The 15,261-nt window shown below is 43.6% G+C and overlaps 1 long non-coding RNA gene across 1 annotated transcript; it reads right to left on the bottom strand.

Moving 5' to 3' along the window:
* Positions 1-1,676: 1,676 nt before the first annotated feature.
* On the bottom strand, positions 1,677-3,683 carry LOC130721829 (uncharacterized). The gene is made up of 3 exons (XR_009013666.1): positions 3,416-3,683; positions 2,164-2,224; positions 1,677-1,993 (listed from the first exon to the last, which is right to left on the bottom strand). It is a non-coding gene; the product is annotated as an uncharacterized LOC130721829 (long non-coding RNA).
* Positions 3,684-15,261: the final 11,578 nt, after the last annotated feature.

Here is a 15,261-nt window from a genome sequence, read left to right as displayed (position 1 = left end):
AATATTTTTTTTTTAATTTGTATTTTCCGATGTATCAAAAAAAAGAACCTTTCAATTTGTTGTTTCCTCCTGTATCCGAGGGACTATTTCCACGCAAAAGATTTTAAGTGTTCTTTTATTTTATAATTCATTTTTTACCTATAAAAAATGTATAGACAACACTAATAAGTAATAACATTATTGTAACTCATATTTTAAATAAGACTGGCAATAGCTTCAACTATAGAAGATTTTTGTTTTGTTACCGTCAAAAAACTCCAGAAGATTGTTGTGGTAAAATCGGGGTCCGTTTAACGTACTCCACTCAATTAGGTGGTGTACACGTCCTCCACCAAAATACCTGGTGCAGCGGGTTTTCCCGGTTTTGTTGTGGTTTTTCATATTTGCAACGGGAGGGCTCGTGGGTATTTTATCAGAGGGTAAGTAGATATTAATAATTGTAAAATGGTAGTCCATAGTGAAGTGGGTTGAAAAGGGGCTTTGGCATTTGGGTCATTTTCTAGAACACATTATAGCGAAGATTGAGAAAGAGTGGTGATGCAGGATGCAATAATTGTTGGCCATGGTCGTGGGCTATGCTTGTGAGGTGGATCTAGATTAGATTGTTTGTGTTGGTACGTTGCTCCATCCAGTTTAGAAGATCCAATCTATGGCATCTGATTTCAGGGTAGTGAAGCACAGGTTAACGCACGCATTTAGAAAGACACGATTTCGTCTTACAGGTTCTGTAGACTGAAAAATAGTTAATCGTCGTGGTTTCGTTGTAATGTTCAGCCCTTAATTTTATAGGGTTGAGAAAACCTTCTGGGTCTTATGCTAATTTTATGGGGTTCTTTCTTGGGTAACTGATTAATTAGGGGTTTTTTGGGCGATGTATGATCTGCGATAATGGGTACATGTATGATGTGGGATTTGAGGGTAATAACTGGTTTTTAATAACAAATAATTACTTCTTTTCCCATTTCGTGTTCATTTCTGTTGGTACAAATACGCGACGTTATCAATAGGTGCTCAGGAAGTCATTCATATAATTGTTAAGATGCAGGATTTCAAATGTTATGCTTCATTCTAATCTTGCCAATTTAAGACCTTCCGTAAACTGACAAAACAAGGGTTTCATCTGGTCACCCGTTTTCGCATGCCAGGACGTTAATGGCAATAAATGCAATATAGTAATTAATACGAACCTATTTTCAGTTTTTAGTAAACCTTTACCAAACGGTTGTATTTATACAGTGACAATCTACATCTCGATCGTCGAGTTTTTTGAATTAAATCCAACGACGTTTTTTGGTGGAGGACACGTACACCACCTAATTGGGTGGAGTACGTTAAACGGACCCGTAAAACCGTGTCAATTAATATACCCCATATCATTCCTTTTAATAGAGTTCTTAATTTGGGTTAGAACCCGGTAGTTGGGCCCAACTTGGCTCGTAGCTGGTTTAGATCAGTTATATATTAGTTTGGAGAGAATCTGGATTAATGCAACCCAACTTGTTTAACCCGCAGTTTAAACGTGCAGCCGGAGCAGGTCCGCGGGTCAAGGGGCCATTTTTTTAAAGAAAACAACACACTATTCTAGCCCATGTTTTTTTTTTATAAGCCAAATGAACTGTATTGAAGAAAAATACAAGGGGTACTTCAACCCAATACAAGAAAGAAAAAAGGAGAAATGAAAACTAAAATTCATTTAGTCCATTAAAAAATGCACTTGTATGCTCCCTTTGGCTAGGTATGGTTCTATTATACATCCAACCGCAAATTTGACGGATGTCCATATTCTGTCATATAATCAAGCATTGAATATTATATACAACATATTTACACTCCAACTAACAACCATTGATGACATTAGTTCATACAACATTCAATCCATGACAACACAAACAAACTAGCATTAAACATCCAATGTTAAGAAATTAAATAACATACCTTAGGCAAAAGATCAAAGTATTTGACTTAAGAGCATCAACAAGTGACCACCAAAAACCTGTAAACACAAGCATATTAGTTTTTTTTATAAGCCCCACAAACCAGATTAGTGAAATTTTACTGCAGTCACTTTACCACTTGATACATATTCAGGGGTTATCTTTAAGAGGGGAAAAATAAATTATTAGTACAATGTTCTCTTACTGAAATTAGTGAATTATGTTGTACCTTCTTGCAGCAAAAAAACCAGCAACCAAGATGCTATAACAACTCCACATTCCACACAAGCCTGTTACAAACAATCAAGGCAATAAATAGGAGTTACTTGCCATTCGAACATGGAGAAATAGGATTTACTTTTATTTTTATCAGCGAAAGAACAAATTCATTGAAAGGAAGTACAAGGGTACTTCAATCCCAAATACAAAAGGGAGAAAAAACAGACCAAGTTGTACAGACAGAGGAACTAGTGCAGCAAAAAACAAAAGAAAGCATGTACATGTACATGTATGTACATACATGTGACTTGAGTAGTCCTATGATTTTCCATATCTTCTCCTACCCACTCTGATCCAAAACTTCCTTGGCATTGTACATGTATGTACATACATGTGACTTGAGTAGTCCTATGATTTTCCAGAGTTTAATTGCATGAAAACTCATTATATTTGACTTAGTCCTTTGGTTTGTTCATCACTATGATGATAGATAACACAACTCTTTTGTTTGCTTTTGAAATTGCTGAAGAAAGCATGTTTGAAGTTTGAACCTTGAACATAAACCCCTCTATTCATTTAATACTAATACTCACACACACACACACGGTTCTTAGTTCCTTGATTTAGTGACAAAATCTGACAGAAACAACTATTTGTTAATTTGTTAAAAGAAACAAGAACAACCCCTCCCACTAGCACTAGGTTGAATTATGGGCAAAAGTCTTAATCATCAAATTGCAAAGTGTGTTTTTGCAGAATAACACTCTACCTCAGTGAAAACATGATAAATTTGTTTTGGTTTTTATAACTAATCTTAAAGTTGGCATGCTTTTTACTGAAAACTATAGAAAAAAGAGAGGTGTTGAGAACTGATATCTTTCTTGTTTGCTATGCCAAATAAAAAAAGCCCCATGACCATGAAACTTCAGCAAGCACCCATAATTTCTTGCTGCATTTAAGAAACCAATTCCCAACAGAACCTTACGTTTTGATGATGATTATTGGCACAAAGTTAAGACTTTTCAATTAAAAAAGGGAAAATTTACTGGTTAAAAAGAAAGGCAAGCTTTCTTTCAAACATAAATTGTTGCTTTTTACAGTGGCTAAGTTCAGTTCACCATGCAAGTTATAACAAGAAGACCCCAGTCACAGAAATAGAAAAATAGCAAGAATTATGTATCAGTTCAAGTTACAGATCAACACTTCAAGTCACAGAGTTTCCAAGCACAAGAGTGGATTTGTAAGAAATAGGATTTACTTACATCATCGAATCCCTCATCCTCATCCTCCTCGACCTTTTCCTCTTTCTATTCGTGACTTGTAAGAGAAGAGAGTGAGCGAGAGGCAGGATGCGAGAGTAAAGAGAGCCAAAAAGTAAACTCATACCAAGATGAAGAGGAGCCCTAATGATGGAGGTTCGCGCGGTGTAGAGAAGAGAGTGAGCGAAAGAGAGTTGAGAAGCACAACACAGGGTCTGATTTGGTACATTGACACTGAGTTTTGATAAAATTAGGGTTACGTTTTACTAATACATATACATAATAAACGCTAACACATCTAAGGAAGCTAAATAGCTCAACTGGCAAATCTTGGCTATTATAGCTGTAGCTGTGGATCTTGGGTTCGAATCCAAGGCATTACATTTTTTCAAATGATACTTTGTGTATTATATTTATTATACTTTTTAGCGACGGAAACGCCGGTCGCTAATTTAGCCGTCGCTAAATCAGTCGCTAATAGCGACGGATATATCAGTCGCTAAGTAGTCAGTTACTAATACCGTCGCTACCTTGTTTATTATTTTTGCTATACTTTTTAGCGACGGTAGTGTCGGTCGCTAATATAACGTCGCTAACTCGGTCGCTAATAGCGACGGATTGTTCGGTCGCTAACACAATTTGTCGCTAGTTCAGTCGCTATATCGCTTTATTATTTTTATTCTACAAATTTAGCGACAGAAATGTCGGTCGCTATATTTTCCGTCGCTAAATCTGTCGCTAATATGTCAACCTTGAAGTGCGACCAAAATATCATGGAATCCGTCGCAAACGCGGTCGCTATTTGTGACTGAAATAGTTCGGTCGCTAAATCTGTCGCTAAACAACGTTTTTCTGGTAGTGAAGCAACAAAGACCCTCCTACTAGTAAAAGCCTACCACCCGTCACCTCCAAAGAGACATATTAAGAGAATCATGTCTCATTAAAACCTTAATAGGAAAAACTCCTTTGGGAAAACCTGGAGAAGGACAAAAAGTACATGAATCCCAAAATCATGAGGTAACTATTCCAGCCCATGTATCTTTATTATGAATTGAGACGAAAGTCAATTGACGTTGTACTCACCTACTATGCAAACTCACTAATTTGAATAGAACACTATAGTTTTGATTTATAGAATAAGTAATTACATAATATTCAATATTAATATAAATTAGCCCTTAAAAGTTGAAGTGATGGTTTTTTTTTTCTAAAAGCAAATTTTTTATTGAATATAGAGTCGAGATACAAATCCTGTCGACAATGGAATAATTACAACGACGCAAACAATGACCGTAAACAACGACCGTAAACAATGACTACAAACAACGACCGTAAACACTGACTGCAAACAGAACGACCACAAATAAGGAATGCAATCAAGTCTTCCACTGTGGATTTGGCCATTCTATTCTGTCAGTCAGATGACCGCAAACAACGACCGCAAACACCAAAGAGAATATTGTCGTCTGCAAAAAGAAAATGTAAAATGACAGGAGCATCAGGGTTGTAATCTTTGAAGTGCGTCAAAATTATGGTGTGATCTATTCATTATTTTAAGATTAGTATGCCTACGACCTCTTTAACAGACTCTTACTCAAGTGATAAGAGTTAGGGACATAACAGTGGGGTGGGATGGGATGAAGGGTGAAGGGTCCAGGGTCAAAACCCTGAGGATGGCTAATTTACTAACAGTACTAACAACTAACATTTGCCTATAATTTTTTTTTTTCAAAAGCATACATAAAAATAGTATAAGGAAGAAAATACTAAAAGTATGAACAAGAAAACTAAAACATTGATTAAGCTTCCTTAAGCAGGTCACATAGATTAGACTAAGTAGTGACCATATGAGGGAAGATCATGTTTTGTTTTGTTTCATTTTTTTTACTCTATGCACTCCATTATGTCGCTGGCTCACTCCCAATCATATGCTTTTGACATATCCAATTTTAATACCATCATATCATTTTGGCCAATAATCCTCTTCTTCATGTATTGAAAGCATTCAAAAACCACCAGAGCATTGTCCGTAATCAAATGCCTTAGAATGAAAACACTTTGAGTATCATAAATAAGATCGTTTAGAGTTTATGCACAGCTCAGTATTACACACTATATAAGTTGGTGATATTTGAGTGAGAAGTTAAAAAAATATAAGTTAGAAAATGATAATCATATAGATAAGCAACAGAGCACATCATAACATGTTGGGTCCTGTATATATATATATACTTAACCAAAACATTATCATGAATTGAGATGAAAGTCAATTAACGTTATACTCAGCTAATATGCAAACTCACTAATTTGAATAGAACGCGCCAGCAAACTAGAAATTAAACTATGGATTTGAATCTATGCATGAGCCTAAATTTTATTGGCAAGCATGTGACAGGAAACACTGAGGTATTTCATTTTCATCAATCCATACCTTGAGATGGTTGGAATATAGTACAGTCATCCAAAAAAATCTCAGAATTTTAAACACTCAACAATAACAATACTCCATATTCAGTTAATTGTTCTCTCAGTCTCTCTGTTCCAATTAGATCACATGTACATCTATAATTTTCCTCTCTTCTCTTCCTCTTTTTTTCCTTTGGGTGTTGAGTGTCCACCAAAAATTTGGATTCCCAAACACAGGGTATTGATTGTTTACCTCGTATAGATACACACTTAATTCCTCTAGAAATTACTGATATTTAAGGGAGAAGTTCAAAAATATAAGTTAGGCCAGAAATGATAATCATATAGATAAGCAATAGAGCACGTCATAACATGTTGGGTCCTGTATATATTTAGAGGTTGTCTAAATGAACCATGTATGATTGAATGATGAGTTATTTAACTCAAACCTTCTCATGCGTCATTTAGACAACTCCACTTAACCAAAGCATTATATTAACTGACTGCATAGTCACTTTCAATTTGGTGGAGTTGCATTTCTTTCCCTATAGCATTTGAGAAATTTCATTTTATCATTTCTACGAAAACCAGATTTTAAGGACAAAATCTATCATACATTTTTACTGAGATCACATTCAGCTTACTGTTGCACTTGCACATCCAAGTTTGTCACTAGCTTTGAATAAAAGAATAGACCGGCGAACTAGAAAGTAAACTATGGTTCTGCATCTTTGCAGAAGAATCAATTTTACTCTCAAGAAGGAAAATTAAGATGCTGAGGGCAATCTAATGGGGGTGGTTGCTGGAATGTTGGTCAGAGTCACATAATGGATTAAGTGGATGTTTGGTCATTTGCACTTTAAGACACGTTAATCAGAAGTAATTCTAGAACATGTAACCACGAAACTAAATATGATAGTATAAGCAACAACTAGACATGGTATTTGTACAGCTGAAGCACCTTAGGAACCTTAAATAAAGTCACTTTGGTGATAATCACTTATTTATAGTATAATCACTTATTTAAACTCTAAACAACTCATATGATGACCATAACCTATTTTCATATATAAGGGTTTATGCTATAAAATAAATTCAAATAAGCTCATTAGGAACCTTAAATAAAGTCATTTTGGTGATAACTGTGAGATCCTAATGTTTTATGAAGGTCTGCATTAAGTGTACTGAAAATGTTTGTATAACAATTAACAACAACACATGACTTATGATTTCTTCAAATCTTGGCTGTGTTTAGATATCTATTGACACCGGTGCAACTAGATATTAGCGCTCACTTCAAAGTAAAAAGCGAACTAAACTTTTTTTAAGAATTGGAATGAAAGTCTTTTCGCATTGCACTCATCCGATATTCCAACACAAGCTTAGCTCATCCATGCTTTTGCGTTTCAAATGTGCAGGTTGGTTGGATCTATCATATATTTTTGAGAGATTTGCCTATTCTAAACACCGCTATGTTCCCCTTCACCTTCATCCCTCTAGTTGCTTACTGTGTTCTTCCTCCAGTTTGCTTACTCACTAACAAATTCATCACGCCACCAGGCCCCAGGAGCAATTTTCTTCTTTCACTTTATACTAGTTCATGTTTGGAATTGACAGTCAATTTTGGGGAGAAGCTTCTGGGTGCAGAATTGACTATAAAGAAAGAAAAGCTTACCCAAACATGCTATTGTACATGATATGATATGCTTATGAAATTATAACTGCCATTTTCCATCACAACCTTCAAATACTACAAGACATGATGTGAATGCTAATATTCTTTATTGTGTAGTAGGGCTTAATCTTATAATTCAATAATTCATTATCAATTATAGCTAAAAGAGCTAGGCCCTTCCATACTAATTCAAGGTGCTTATAGAACGCATACCAAGCCTCTTTGCTCATAATGCTATTTCTTTTCTTGCTGATGATCCAGATAAGCACTTATGCTTGCTCTTTTCTCTTCAAGATACCATATGCTATGTGGAATCAACTGCTAAAGTGCTAGTTTTACACAATTACAATTTACAATCTTATGAGAAAGGTTACAACCCTACTCTTCATTAAATATGTGTAAGCCTTTGTTTGTCTATGCATATGGTTTCATTCTTAGTGACTTTGTTTGTCAAAGGAAGGTACAATGAAAGTTGGTTTGACTTTGTTCTTCAATTTATTACCAGTATCGGAGAAATTGTTTGGATGCAGAGTCCTAAGTTAGATTATTGTGTTTTCGGTTTTTATAATTGAAGTTTTTCTTTGCAGCTCAAGTTTTTCTTTTACTCTGTTTTCCCTTCCATTATATAGTTTTCATTAACTCACTATCTAAATATATTTTCTGATGGTGGCCGGTGGGATCTGGGTTTGTTGGTAGGATGGATGGATTTAGTTATGGGATTTTAGATTTTATGTCCTTTTCCTTTTTAATTGTGTTTCTGTGGTTGATTGTGGTCACTGCTTTGTTGGGACCGGTGCGAGACGAGGAACATAAAAGAGGCAAAGATTTAACGTGGTTCGGCCTGAATGCCTACGTCCATGGAGGAGGAACACTATATTCTCATTAATACAAAGATTACAATCACTCAACTCTCTATTTCTGGCCTCACACACACTCAGAGCTCTCATACAATTGCTCTCACAACCTCACCACACTCTAGTACCCAGAGGCACTCTCTGGTGCTCTCTCGCTGGTACCCTGAGCTCAGCTCCCTCCTGGAACTGGCACACTTTGGTGCACTACACTTGCACACATCCCTTCTTCCTCTTAGACCTTCATTTATAGGCTTCAAAGAGGGGACAAGATTAATGGGACAGTTGGGTAGCTGATCTGCCTTGACTCAAAGGCTGGTTCTCCTTAAGTGGTGCTGAATTCTTGACTTTGGTGGCATGGACGGTGGCATCCTTCTTGACCATTCTTGTGTGAATGCTTCATGGATTTGGCCACCATTGTTGACCACCTTGGTTGGGAGGGATATCTGCCAACATGCTTCAACTTTGAATTTTAGTTATTTCTTGGTTTAATGAAGTCAAACTTGACCATGAAAATATACTTTCTCTGGTTAATTTAGGATAAACCAATGGAACAGAATGTGCTTTAATTCTTGTGTTGTTTCGAATCTGTTCGCGAAATCAACTTGAGTGTCTATGAACAAGCAATGCGTCCTTTTGGAGCACGTTGTCAGTTGATCGGGGTGATCACGGAGTGCTGGGGCAGCCAAGAGGGAAGAAGGGTTGCTGTGCTGATGAGCTGGGTGATCCCGGGAGGGGCTCCTGCAAGGGACTCCAATGCCAAAGTGAGTAGGGGAATCGAGTAAGTGAGTGGTGAAGTGAAGAGAATAACATACCTTAGAGTGGATGTGTCGCCTCCCTTATATACACGTTGGGATATTAGGGTTGGAGCCATACAACGTCATGCATGGTCCGTACCGGTGGACTAAGAGCCGTTGGATCCTTCTGCTCCTCCTGTTGTTACCAGTGATCCAACGGCTTAGATTACCTCGGGACCCACCTTCCAACCACCCTAGTTCTGTAGGGTGGTGGGCCTAGGTCAACCCCTAGGTGGTGGGGTCTAGGTTCTTAGGTCAGGGGAGGATGTCGCCCTACTTGTGGTACAGGGCCCGGACATCCCACTCCGATCGTCCCCTTGGGGGCCTTCCCCGGGTAACCCTGATCGGGTACTGACCATACTGGGGGGTACCGGTCGTCCCCTTGGGGCCTTCTCCGTCCGTCCCAGAACAGCAGTCCCCCAGCTCTAGTCCACTAAAGTAGTGGACTTGGAGCTTTAGGTGAGGCCCTCATGGGTGAGGCCCACTTGAGCGTCCTCCCGTCGTTTTGGTCGGTTCCTGCCAGCCCCTACAAGAACAGTAGTCCCCCAGCTCTGCCCCACTGTATGAGTGAGGCATGAGCTTTAGAGTTGTGTCCGGACGGGTGGAGGAGGAAAGGTCGGTGTTCCGGACGACCCGGCACACGGTGGCGAGAGAGGGTGGTAACCGGTCGGCACCCTTCGTGGTCCTGGGACGACGGGGCGGTCCCGAATTCCAAACGTTATGCAACAGTAACGTGAAGCGACGTTTCGGCGACGCAATTAATGCGTCTGACAAGGTGTGGCACACGTTACGTCGTTTCGTTCTCCTTGCTGACGTGGCGGAAGCGGATTGGCCGAGATTTTTCCCACCTCCCCTAGCGTCATCATTACAATCGTAGGGTTTGGTGAAGCGTCGCTTCCCATTCCTGAGTTCCCTTATAAAAGGGTGGGAGGGGCTTCATTTGCGTTTTTTTGCACCTCAAGCTCTCCTCTTTTCTTCCTTTAAAGTTCTGAATTTCTGCGCCGTTAGACGCTGTTTTCGAGGTGGTCGTTCCTGATTCCCAGGTGGTCGTCCCCGTCAGTTACTTTGTAAGTTCTTCTCAACTTCTTCTGCCTTTTATTTTAGTTTTCTTCTCCTTCTTCCTAGTTCCGTTCTCTAGGGGTTCCTAGGGTGCGTCTTTCGGGTGGGAGCGGTCCCCTCCCCCTGCGCGACGGAGGGGCGGTCCATGGACCGTCCCCTCGGCGCAGGGTTTGTTCTCCCTGCCGGGGACAAAGGCGGATCCTGGCGGGTTTCCCCTTTGAGTCGTGATCAATGAATTGTAATATTGAGACGACGTTTTCCCTTGCGCAAGTTTCGATATGGCTGGTGTCCAAAAGAGAAAAGGTAAAGCGCTCGGGGAGAGTTCCAAGCCGAAACTGAGTAAGGACGCTCCGAAACGGAAGAAAATCGATCGGAAGAAGTTTCCCCATCTGGAGGGCGACTTGGCGCCCTTGGACGACTGGTGCAGGGAGATATTAAAGATCGAGTCCTGCTACGCTAACGAGGACGAGGGACACTTCCGGAAGCAGTATTATCTGTCCCAGAAGCAGATCGGTCCTGAGCATGACGTTCTTGCTTCTGGAAAGACGGAGCGGCTCCCGCAGACCCCCCCATTCTGCATCTATATGCATATTTACACGATGAAGAAGGTGAAGGTGCGGATGCCGCTTACCAACTTTCAGGTCGCTGTGCTCAGGCACATGATGGTGGCCCCCTCCCAACTTCACCCAGGGGGTTGGGGTTTCGTGCGGGGCTATGAGACTACCTGCGCTCTCTTTGGGCAGGTGCCCTCCCTGCCTTTATTCTTCCATCTGTTCGCGGTCGCCCATACCCAAGGCCATAGTGGTCACGACCTGGTGATCCTGAGAACGGTCTTCCCGATATTTAAGGCCTTTGTCGATTCGTATAAGGATTTCAAGGACCAGTTCTACCGGGTGGTGCCAACCTCGCCTCCTCCCTACTGGTGGTTTGAGCGGGGTCCGAGCGGCGGATTGCGACCGCGCTTCCCGTTGGCCTAGAATGCGGCTCATTATAGAGAGAAGGTGACGTCGTTCAGCTTCTCGGACGAGGGCGCCCTATCGGAGACCGATCTGGAATTCAAGCGGTTGTTGATGGGTGCCGTCCGTTACGTCATGGAGGGGGACAAGAAAGTCCCGGTTCGTCCCCTTCGTTGTTATGACTTGTGTTCCTTCAGCGTTCGGAAGAATGCTAAATTATTGCGTAAGTTATCTATATATTATACCCTCCGTCGTTTCTTTCTTCCTTTTGTTTGCTAATGTCGTTCTTCTTTGGGCAGGTGCTATGGCCAACATTGACCGAACCCTGTTGGAGGCGTTGCAGGTGGAAGACGGTCAGACCACGGATGAGGAGGCAGATCAAGAGACTGAGGTTCCCGAGGGGGGGGGAAGGAAAATGCTGAAAATCAGCCCGTCCCCGATCCCAAGAGTGTGGAAGAGGTTGAGGTATGAGGAACCTCTGGGTCCGCGGAGAAGGTTTTGGCGGAGGGTGGCCAGGGAAGCTGGTTCTCCTCCGAAGGGTGTATCCCCAAGGGGTCGGGGTTTTGTTCCCGTTCAAGGGAAGGAGCGGTCGTCCGGTGGGGAGGAGGGTGCTCGGAGCCCGGCCTCAAAGAAGCGAAGGGTGGAGAGCAATCAAGACCACCTTGAAGGCGAGGGGCAGAGCTCCAAGGTGGAGCGGGTGGAGCCCGCTACCGTGGTAGCCCCCACGGGGATTTCGATGTGGGGTCCTAGGGCCGCCAACTGCCGGGAACACTTAGATCAGATTGACGACCTCTTGCTGACGGAGAGTGACCAGAAGTACCTGGGTGATCATGAGCCCTACGGACTCCTCAATTATGCTCTCCGGGCCTCGCTCAAGACTGCCTCTGCTGTTCGGTATCTGCAGTTGTCGACCTTGCCGGAATTGGAGGAGCTCAGGCAGAAGGCCGAGAAGGATGGGCAGTTGATATCCTCCATGAGTGAGGAGCTGGAAGCGGGGTGCTCTACGATCGGGGAATTGAGCAAGGTGATGGACAACGCGAAGTCCGAGAATGAGCAGCTGAAGAAGAAGGTTTTGGATGGCGATGCGGCTCATCGAGACTTGGGGGAACTGCAGAAGCTTGCTGAGGAGAGCGCTGAGACCGGTGCGGCTCGATTGAAGGAGGTAGAGAAGGAGTTGGTGGGGGAGAAGGCCGCTCGACTTTTGGAGCTTGATCAGAGTACTGCTCTGAAGAAAGAGAAAAAAGAGCTCGAGGCCAGGGTCGCTTCTCTGGAGGCTGTTAAGAAGAAGCTGGCGGCCACCGTGTCGAAGATTAACAAGGCTTCCTTCAACAACGCGGTGAGCCAGCTTTCGGTTGTCAACCCGGGTTTGGAAACTAGGCCGATTGGATATCGCAAGGTGGTCTCCGGGGGGCAGATCGGGACTGTGGATTCCAAGGGGAACTTCATCCCGACCTTCCCGGCGGAGAAGGCTCCTTGAGAGGATTGTTTTGTCATTTTATTTTTTGCTTAAGTGTTTTGAGTCCTTCTGGACGATTGTAATAGTTGACTATTTGTAATGACAACTTTTGGTGGTAATAGTAGTGCTTAGCTTGTTCGGTTTGTTTAATTTTCGACTTACGTTATTCAATTTGCCCGGTTGGGTCTTGCAATTATTGTGTCCGGTGGGACTTTTAATTTTTCGTGCCCGGGGGGTCTTCTAGTTATCGTGCCCCGAGGGCTTTTAAATTCCATGCCCGATGGGTCTTGTAAATTTAGTGCCCGGTGGATTTTTATGTGCCCAGAGGGTCTTTAAAATCTCGTGCCCGGTGGGTCTTTTAAATTTCGTGCCCGGTGGGTCTTTACGTGCCCCGAGGGTCTTTAAAATCTCATGCCCGGTGGGTCTTTTAAATTTCGTGCCCGGTGGGTCTATACGTGCCCCGAGGGTCTTTAAAATCTCGTGCCCGGTGGGTCTTTTAATGTTCGTAGGTCGGCGTCCATGCGAAAATTGCTTAAACAAAACACTCCTACTTGTTTCTTTAAAAAAAAAATTCAAGTGTTTCTTCCGGCTACAAGAGGAGGACTGGAAACAGTTCCTTGATTCTAATTTAAAATGAAGCTTGACTTAAGGACATTAAAAAAGAAAAACTGGGCTTGGGGTGCTTGGTCGGGCAGAGCTAACTGTAGTAGCGGTTCAAGTTGGCGGCGTTCCAAGTGCGGGGGATCTCTTCCCTAGAGAGTTTTTCCAACTTGTAGGCGCCGGTGCCGGTGGCTTCAGTTACTCTGTATGGGGTCTTCCCAGTTGGCGGCCAACGTGCCTCTTTCGGTCCCGCGAGCTCCGATGCTGGCGTTGCGGAGGACTAAGTCCCCAGCCAGGAACGCGCGGTGCACGACCTTCCTGTTGTATCGGATGGCTGCGTGCTGCTTCGCGATTAATTCCCTGCAGTTAGCGATTGCTCTCCTTTCAGCGAGCAGGTCCAGGTCTTCGTGAATGAGCTGATCGTTCTCCCCCGGGTCGTGGCCCAGGGTGCGAGCGCTTGGCTCTCCAATCTCCGTTGTGATGACTGCCTCGGTTCCGAAAGTTAGACGAAACGGGCTTTCCCTAGTCGTCGAGTGCGGGGTAGTGCGGTATGCCCATAGGACATGATCGAGCTGCTCCGCCCAATTGCCCTAGCGCCGTCCAGCCTTTACCTGAGTCCTTTGAGGATGACTCGGTTCGCAGCTTCCGCTTGCCCGTTCGTCTGGGCGTGTTCCACTGAGGTGAAGTGGTGCCTCATATGCCGTCCGTCTACCAGCTCCCTGAACCCTTTTGAGGTAAATTGTGTACCATTGTCGGTAATCAGGACTCCAGGTACCCCGAACCTGCTGATGACGTTCTTGTAAAAGAAACGTTGTATGCGAGCTGAAGTGATCGTGGCGAGGGGCTCTGCCTCAATCCATTTGGTGAAGTAATCCACCGCGACCACCAGGTGTTTCAGCTGTCCTGGGGCTGTCTCAAAGGGTCCCAAGAGGTCCATTCCCCATTGGTGGAAAGGCCAAGGGGAGACCAGAGTCGAGAGTTGCTCGGGTGGGGCTAAGCGGTGGTCAGCATGCTTCTGGCACGGGTCACATTGTTTGACGTGATCGGCAGCGTCTTTCTCCAGGGTGGGCCAGTAATAGCCGGCCCGGAGGACCTTTCTTGCTAGAGAACGCCCGCCGGGGTGGTGGCCACAACTGCCCTCATGGATCTCTGCTAGGACATAGTCTGCTCGTTCCTTTGATAAGCACTTGAGAAGTGGGGTGGAGAATCCTCTCTTAAAGAGGTCATCGTTTATGATGGTGTACCAGGAGGCGTTCCTAGTCAGTTTCTTTGCTTCCGTCTTATCGGGCGGCAGCCAGTCCGTTGTGAGGTGCTTGACAATAGGGGTCCTCTAATCCTCGTTCGTGCCAATGCTCATGGTGTTGACTCCAGCAGGACGGTTGGGGTCCGCGACATAAGGCAGGGCCAGGGTGCCTTGAATGACTGTCCTGTTCAGACCGGGCTTCCCGGTGCTTGCCAGCTTTGCTAAGGTATCCGCGCGGTCGTTTTGGGCCCTTGGGACGTAGCGGAATTCTACCTTACGGAAAGTTGTGGCCAGCCGTTTCAGGTGGGAGAGGTATTGCTCCAGAATTGGGTCTTTGGCTTGTGCTTCGCCGTTAGCCTGGGAGACTACCAGGAGGGAGTCGCAGCAGACGAGTGTGTCCTGCGCCCCCAGGTCTCGCGCTGTTACCAGACCTGCTATGCAAGCTTCATATTCAGCTTGGTTGTTAGTGGTTGGGAAATTAAAATGCAGTGACCATCCTTGTATTGCTTTGGAGGACGATCCCAGCGCCCCCCCTTCTTTGTTGCTCGAGCCGTCAACATGGATGACCCAGGAGATTTCCGCTGGGGGGGGGTCTTCATCGCCCATGAGTTCCACCAGGAAATCTACTAGGACCTGCGCCCTGATCGCGCGTCTGGGTTCGTACTGGATGTCATGCTCGGACAACTCGATCGACCAATTCACCATTCGTCCGGCTAAATATGGCTTATGTAGGACTTGCTTAATTGGTTGGTCTGTGCGAACTATGATGCTATGGGATTGGAAGTATCTTCTGAGTCGCCTGGCAG

Source organism: Lotus japonicus, chromosome 6 (assembly GCF_012489685.1).
Source record: "Lotus japonicus ecotype B-129 chromosome 6, LjGifu_v1.2".
Classification (NCBI taxonomy): Eukaryota; Viridiplantae; Streptophyta; class Magnoliopsida; order Fabales; family Fabaceae; genus Lotus; species Lotus japonicus.
This window is presented reverse-complemented; position numbering and strand designations above follow the sequence as displayed.